Below are 7650 nucleotides of genomic sequence, written 5' to 3'. Positions count from 1 at the left end.
TTCACCTCCTGGTAGTTGGAGTCGCATTGAAATAAGGAAAGTTTGCGGTTGACAAAAGTCCAGCAGCAGCAAAGGAGAGTCTCCGGGCAAAGCGGGACTTCTACGGGGCTTCCTCGGGTGAGAACTGAAAATGTATTCCTTTAAAGGCTGCTCCTGTTGGTAGATACAGAAAGCATACACAGTTCCACAAAAACAATGTAAAAAGTGAGATATGTCACCTATTCATTTACGATTAGTAGCTCTACACTAAGGCACTTTAAGACAATTTGGAAACATTTTCACCAAAATCATCAACACAACTCCAAAGACTTGAAAACAAGCAATCCAATGCAGCCAGTCAAAAGAGAGCATTGCATCTTTTCAAAAGACTATTGCATTTGTATATAGCCAGAGCAGATTCTTCAAGTGCATGCAAAGATTTAAATAAAATAATAAAAGCCCATTGGATTATTGACTAAGACAGTTCAGAAAAACACACAGGTTCCTTACATGCAAAGCCATACCACCATACCAATATTGCACAACAGTGTGACCGTTTCTTGCATTTTCAGTAGGGACAACTGGCTTAAATTACCTGTATTATGACTGCTGGCCAAACATCCAAGATATACGACGATGACTTGTGGACAGACACAAAGAGCACTACAAGCACCTCTTTTGTGATCTATTCACAGTGTTCGCTCTCATCCACTTTTTCTTCCATTTATGTATCCATACAATCCTCTGGTGAAGCCTGCTCCGCTACATGCGTAAGGCACACACTTTTTTCCAAAGCAGGTATAGCTTGTTCCTTTGATCATTCTTAACTCAGCCGGCATACCCATTTTTGTGGAGTGGAAGTTCTCATTCAACATAGACAATTCCCTTGCCTGCTTTCAGCAAACTTGTAGCACTAGGCGTTTATTTGATTCTGTGATATCTGTACTTGAAATGCATTCTCCAATGTGTTTTCATACGGTGGCGCATGATCAGGCTATTCCAACCATTTGTTGTTACTTATTTACAATGGTTTCCATTTCCCAAAGGGATTCTGCTTCTTACTTATGGCCAGCACAAAACCAATACATGATTGCAGTTTCCAATTTCTTTTCTATTGAAACAAAAAGGATAAATCACACCAAAGACACATGCCCTACTCCTAGCTGCATCGGATCATAAAATGCACACATTTGGCAAAAAGGAAAGCAGTAGAAGAAAGCAAATTATAGGTGTAAGGCAGTCATTGCACTACCTGATGTTAGGGGTGCTTGCACCACTTTAAAGTCAGATTGGTCTGTAAAAAGACAGCAAAGAGATTGCCGATCTTCCCTCCTTTCAACTTCATTCCGACCTCTTTCTGAATCAAGTTTGATTTCATCATCTTCACACCCAACTCCATGGTTGTCCACAACAAAACTAATCAATGCGTGCAATTTTCTAGTTGAAAAAAACTAAGAGGCACATCAAACACATACAAAGCAGGTACAGACAACTGCAATAGATGGCTCACATTTTGCAAAAAGGAAAGCAGCACAGAAACAAAATGTAGTTATTTCATGGAAAGTGACTTCTTCAGAAACACACAAAATTTGACAAGGCTGTGAGAACAACCAACAAGTTGCACCCCTACGTCTCCCCCAACTCAAACACGTTCCCAGGTAATTGACAACCAAACAAAAGAGAAATCATATTGATTTTTTATGATCTGATATGGCATTTATAACGTGCCTATACACAAGTGTTTCAAGGCGCGACGAGGCAAGGAATGGGGATCAGAGGGAAGACAGACAACGTTCCTACTAGGCCTGGTGTGATTCCCATCTCGCAAGTGCAGGGAAAGGGACAGTGCAGTACATAGAATAATAGAATAAATAAGAAAGGTACAGCCAGCTGGTGGCGAGTGCAAGGGTAAGTGCACATACTTATCTAACCACGAAGCCTCGCTTTCCATTCTCTGCAATATTTTAGGCCAAGAGCCTGTAACCCTTGGTCGAGGCAAGTGGTCTCCAACATGGAGATTATATTGCTGCATTGGTGGAATTCTTACTATTAGCTAACAAAACTTCACCAGAGCATTTTTAGACCCATCAACTGGGACAAGATTCTCACATGGCTGTGAAAACAAAGACCAACACATTTTTCCCTGACCACCACAACTCAAAATACTATCCCCCAATCAATCAATCCCCAAGCAAAGAATTCCGCCATTTCTTTTTAACATAAAAAGAAAAGTGTTTTGGTGTTTGTACTTATCCAATCCAAAAAAGAAGCATCGCCCGTCGCACTTCCGAAATAATTCAGGCCAGGATCAGTGTGGGGACAGTTTTCCTAAAATCCTACTGGCAGTAAGACTTTAGTAAGCTATCCCAGTGGTTTGTAAATCCCCAACTCTTGGTATCAGTCGGTTCTAGCTCAGGACCTTGGTAGTGCGGCAGAGCAGTCAAGCTTAACTTAAGAGGAAGATGTGAGTTGTAGGTAAGTGCACTGAATCTTAGTTAGACAGGCACAACAGAGCACTTACACATATATTTATATAAAAGCTATTTTTTTTAATATTTACACCAGAATCACTTTAAATACTTCAGACATGTATAGTAGAACACTTAGGAATACTAGATAATACATTTCAAAGAGCACTTTCACTTTTGTGTTTGTTCGTGGTTACATTTGTAACAATGTTGGAGATGGAAAAGACATGGTTATCGTAGTATTGTTAACTGCGCACTCATGTGGTTTTCAACGGGTAATACAGTGAACACATATAGAAAAGCCACTTAAAGGGAGGAAAATAAGTGGTTAGTGCAATATGAGCTTGGTTTAAGATTCTAGAGATGGTTTCTTCACCTGGCAAGTCTTTTAAGTCCAAAAACACAACCCTAGCTAGAGGCAGTTTGGAGAGGGCTTGAAGTCTTGACAAACAGCAAATTATGCAGAGTTCCTGCAAATTACTTCCAGTGTCTAAAGTTATTGAAGCAGCAAGTTAGCAACTAATAAAGGAGACCTTAAAACGGACTTGAGAAGGGGACACAAGCAGCAGCTTGGGTCAGAAGTAAGAGGGGGTTGCCCTGGACACCTCTGCCTACACTCCAATGATCTGGAGTGACTTCTTGGAATCAGCTAAGCAATACCCTTTCCCCCACAGTACCATTAGTTTGAAGAAAGTGGTTGTGTTGGCTTTTCTACGATGTGGCAGCTCTGGACCCGACCTCCGGATTCCTTGGTCTGGTGATGAAAGGCAGGAAAATGGACCGTGTCTCTCAGCAGCAGTAACTTTCAGCACCTTCTTTGTTCATTCTGCAGTTGTGGCACCTTTTCAGTGGCACCAACTAAGGACACGGATTGCCCAGTCAATCTTCTTTGCTTCCTGCAGTCTCACACTCCGGTGAGGGGGGTCTTGGTGAGTTGGATCGGATCTCTGGAGTCTCCTTACGGGTTCACCAAAGATTTAGGCGGCTTCATCCTTTCCTTGATGATGCACTCGAAATGGGCAGCAGGTCTCCTAGTATTGGGGTTCTGCATCTCTGGAAGCTCCTAGGAAATTGTGAGATGGCTTGTTTCAAAGTTTGTCTTGGGACTGGATGTTCCAACCAGTCAAAGGGAAGGAGTCGTCCTCTTCGGAGCTCCTCTGTCGCATAGAAAAGAAGGTCAGTACGGCAGTGGACGCTTAACAGTCTTGCAAACGGTCTGCAGACCTCTCTGGCCGTCTTGTTTGTCTTCTTCTTTGGGTACTTCTGTTTCCTGTGGTCGACTTGCTTTACACACTCCAGAAGCCTCACCTTTCATACAGTTCCTGCACACACTCCTCTGCAATCTCCCTAAGCATTTTACAGAAAGAGGCGTTTGGCTGTCCATTCAGGAAAGCCAGACCCCCTGTGGGAGCTGGACCTATTCAGGCACGCTGGCAGACCAAGGACAAGTGGGAGGAAGACTCCTCCCCGACTTCCTGCCTGCAGAGACACTCTGGATCCTAGGCAGGGATACCTACTGGTTTCCGCCAGAGGCAAAACACACACACAGACATCCCCCTCCCAGAATGGTACAAGAAGGTCTAACAAAAAATAACCACGCTAGTAATGGCAAACAAAGAAAGGAGGCCCTAAATTGGTCCTTGGGTGACCCTATTGTGCACTAACAAGGCTACGGACATACCCTTTGGTATAAAAAATACACAATATTTGGTAGAACACGTCCACTGCCACCAGCCATAACTAGGTGATTGTCTATGTGACTAAAAAGTCACAGGAGCAGAGAGAAGGGGGATCCAAAGTATCTCTTTGGCACTCCATTGAAGATGGTGCGTGCCAATCTCTCAGACTATAGAGTTTTGGGAGAGATACTAAGTATCTCTTTAAGAACTGTAGTTACTTGAGGATATAGAAAAGGAATCTTAAAGGAGGACCCTAAGGGTCCCCAGCAACAAAGCCCATATGGAGCTGTGTGCTGCAGTAGTAAAACACAGACGCCTAATCGAGCTATGGCGCAAACAGACTCTATAGTACAGGTAGGTTACAAAGAATAGAGTTCCAAAAGACAGAGCCCACAAGAAGGAAAGAGTGGAAAAAGGTTCCACTCATTCAGGATTGAAAGAAAAAGTTCCAGAAGTCCATAAAACGTGCTGGAGGTCTCACTAGGTGTCTCATGCACGGCTGGACTGTCAGAGAAATTGCAACACAGGTATCGTATGCCCCCTCCTCACCTGAGGATTCAGAGGGTTCTTCAGTAGATTCTACTGTTGAAGTTTCTTTCTTCTTCCTCCTTCTATGACTGCCTGCTTCCTTTTTCCCTTTTCGTTCTTTTGGGTAGAGATAGGGACAGGCTCCCCCGGAGGCCACTTTGCCTCAGTCGGCTGCTTGCCCAGCAGCAGGGACTCTGGGGAGCCCACCCCAGTCCAGGGAAAAGCTGGGGCAAAAAACCCTGGGGAGTCTGCAGCGGTCGGATGGAGGTCCAGAAGACTCTGACGTGTTCCATCACAAAAGTGTCTTCGTATGTATCTTGTAAACCACTTCTCCAAGGATGCACCAGTGAGCAATCCAAAATGGGAATGAGCTGAGGCCAGAGGTGCCGAAAGGGGAAACAAGCGCCACAAGAAAGGATGTAGAGAAGGTAAGGCAGGAGGACTGGAACAGGGGACAGAGATGGGGACAAGACCCTTCTCCACACAGAGAGCAAGGGGAAAAGGGTAGCGGAGCCGCGAGGGGCGCGGAAATCCACAGGGCTGAGAGCAAAGAGAAAAAAGTGCTAGAAGAAAGTACCGAAGGACAGGAGTGCAAACAGGGCTGCACACACACACACACAGACAAGCGTTAACCTACCCCAAACAAAGGGTTGCAACGCAAAGTCCTGTAATCCCAGCTGGACTAAATAGTGTTTGGCTGCAGCCATGTTGGAAACAATTAGATTACGTGGTGGCGTGTTCTGAATACCTTCCATCGATCCCAGACCATCCAAGGTCGGATCGTGACAAGGAGAGGGGATGAAGCACAAAAATGACAAATCTCCCTAACATTCATGCAACCCATGGGTCCAGGTGCACTACAAGTATTTCAAGCAAAGATTATCATATTGCAGCAGTGGTGTAATTCTTAATGTTACCAGAGAAAATTTCAGGAATCCGTCTGCAGGCCGAACCCAGGGACCAGATTCTCACGAGGCTGCGAACACAAAGACCAACAAACTGTACCCCAACTTGCCCGGCCACTCAAGAACTCTCACAAGGAATCAACAACTAAAGAACTCTCCTTCACTTTTTTATATAAAATTAAGAATTGTATTTTTTGTAAACTAGGATAACCAGCCAGCTAGTACTTATCTGACCACATAGCATTGCATCTTCCCTTTCACTACGCAGACTTTTAACAAACCCTTTGGTTCATGGATACGTACGGCAAGTTATCCAATAAAATGTGGGACTCAAACAGCGAGAATAAAGCAACATGGGTGCAAGTCTTCCTGTTGAGCAAAGCAATTTTCAGAATTGAGTTTTACATCCCATCGCTGAGAACTGAAAATGTATTCCTTTCAAGGCTGCTCCTGTTGGTAGATATAGAAAGCATACACAGTTCCACAAAAAAAATGTAAAAAGGAGGACATGTCACCAATTCATTTACGATTAGTAGCTCTAGAAACTAAGGCACTTTAAGACAAATTGGAAACATGTTCACCAAAATCATCAACACAACTCCAAAGACTTGAAAACAAGCATTCCAATGCAGCTAGTGAAAAGAGAACATTGCAGCTTTTAAAAAGACTATTGTACTTGTATATAGCCAGAGCAGTTTCTTCAAGTGCATGCAAAGATTTAAATAAAATAATAAAATCCCATTGGATTATTGACTAATATAGTTCAGAAAAACAAACAGACTCATTACATGCAAAGACATCCAAATATTGCACAACAGTGTGACAGTTTTGTGCATTTTCAGCAGGGACATCCATACGGTAAGTTCTCCAAACAAAAATGTGGGTCTCAAACAACAAGGGTAACGCAACATGGGTGCAGCAAGTCTTCCTGTTGAGCAAAGCAATTTTCAGAAATGAGGTATAGGTCCCATTGCTGAGAACTGAAAATGTTTTCCTTTACGGCTCCTCCTGTTGGTAGATATAGAAAGCACGCACAGTTCCACAAGAACAATGTAAAAAGTGAGACATGTCACCAATTCATTTACAATTATTAGCTCTACACTAAGGCACTGGAAACATCTTCAACACAAAGACTAGAAAACAAGCATTCCAACGCAGCCAGTCAAAAGAGAACATTGCATTGTTTCAAAAGACTATTGCATTTGTATAAAGCCATAGTAGTTGCTGCAAGTGCAAGCACAGCTTTAAATGAAATAATAAAAGCCTGTTGGATAATTGACTAATACAGTACAGAAAAACAAACAGGCTTGTTACATGCAAAGCCATCCCAATATTGCACAACAGTGTGACAATTTCTTGCATTTTCAGTAGGGACAACTACCTTAAATTTTATTTATTTATATTTATATAGCGCGCAGACAGTCCAGGGGCATTGAGGCGCGGTTGCTTGTAAGAGCTTAGTTACAGAGGTACAGGAATGGTAGCATTACCTGTATTATGACTACTGGCCTCACATGCAAGAGCAATGAGCATGCCTTGTGGACAGAAACTAGGTCCGTCGGACACAAAGAGCACTACAAAAACCTCTTTTGTGAGCTATTCACAGTGTTCGCTCTCATCCACTTTTTCTTCCATTTATGTATCCACACAATCCTCTGGTGAAGCCTGCTCCGCTACATGCGTAAGGCACAAACTTTTTTTCAAAGCAGATATAGCTTGTTCCTTTGATCATTCTTAACTCAGCCGGCATACCCATTTTTGTGGAGTGGAAGTTCTCATTCAACATATACAATTCACTTGCCTGCTTTCAGCAAACCTGTAGCACTAGGCGTTTATTTGATTCTGTGATATCTGTACTTGAAATGCATTCTCCAATGTGTTTTCATACGGTGGCGCTTGATCAGGCTATTCCAACCATTTGTTGTTACTTATTTACAATGGTTTTCATTTCCCAAAGGGATTCTGCTTCTTACTTATGGCCAGCACAAAACCAATACATGATTGCAGTTTCCAATTTCTTTTCTATTGAAACAAAAAGGATAAAGCACACCAAAGACACATGCCCTACTCCTAGCTGCATCGGATCATAAA

General features: G+C 42.9%; 1 long non-coding RNA gene across 7 annotated transcripts in view; it reads right to left on the bottom strand.

Moving 5' to 3' along the window:
- LOC138453715 (uncharacterized) overlaps window positions 1-7650 on the bottom strand; it is a 49053-nt gene that overhangs the window by 28602 nt on the left and 12801 nt on the right. For 3 of the 7 annotated variants that reach the window (XR_011260496.1, XR_011260502.1, XR_011260498.1), the window contains exons 2-3: window positions 575-7581; window positions 6-153 (exon numbers count right to left, since the gene is read on the bottom strand). The exons of 3 other annotated variants lie outside the window; for them this stretch is intronic. This is a non-coding gene — a long non-coding RNA (uncharacterized lncRNA). The remainder of the gene's footprint in view (window positions 1-5; window positions 154-574; window positions 7582-7650) is intronic. One more of the 7 variants, XR_011260497.1, reaches the window with a different exon arrangement.

The sequence above is a fragment of the Ambystoma mexicanum genome, chromosome 4p, assembly GCF_040938575.1.
Source record: "Ambystoma mexicanum isolate Mex_15411 chromosome 4p, UKY_AmexF1_1, whole genome shotgun sequence".
NCBI classification, from domain to species: domain Eukaryota; kingdom Metazoa; phylum Chordata; class Amphibia; order Caudata; family Ambystomatidae; genus Ambystoma; species Ambystoma mexicanum.
This window is presented reverse-complemented; position numbering and strand designations above follow the sequence as displayed.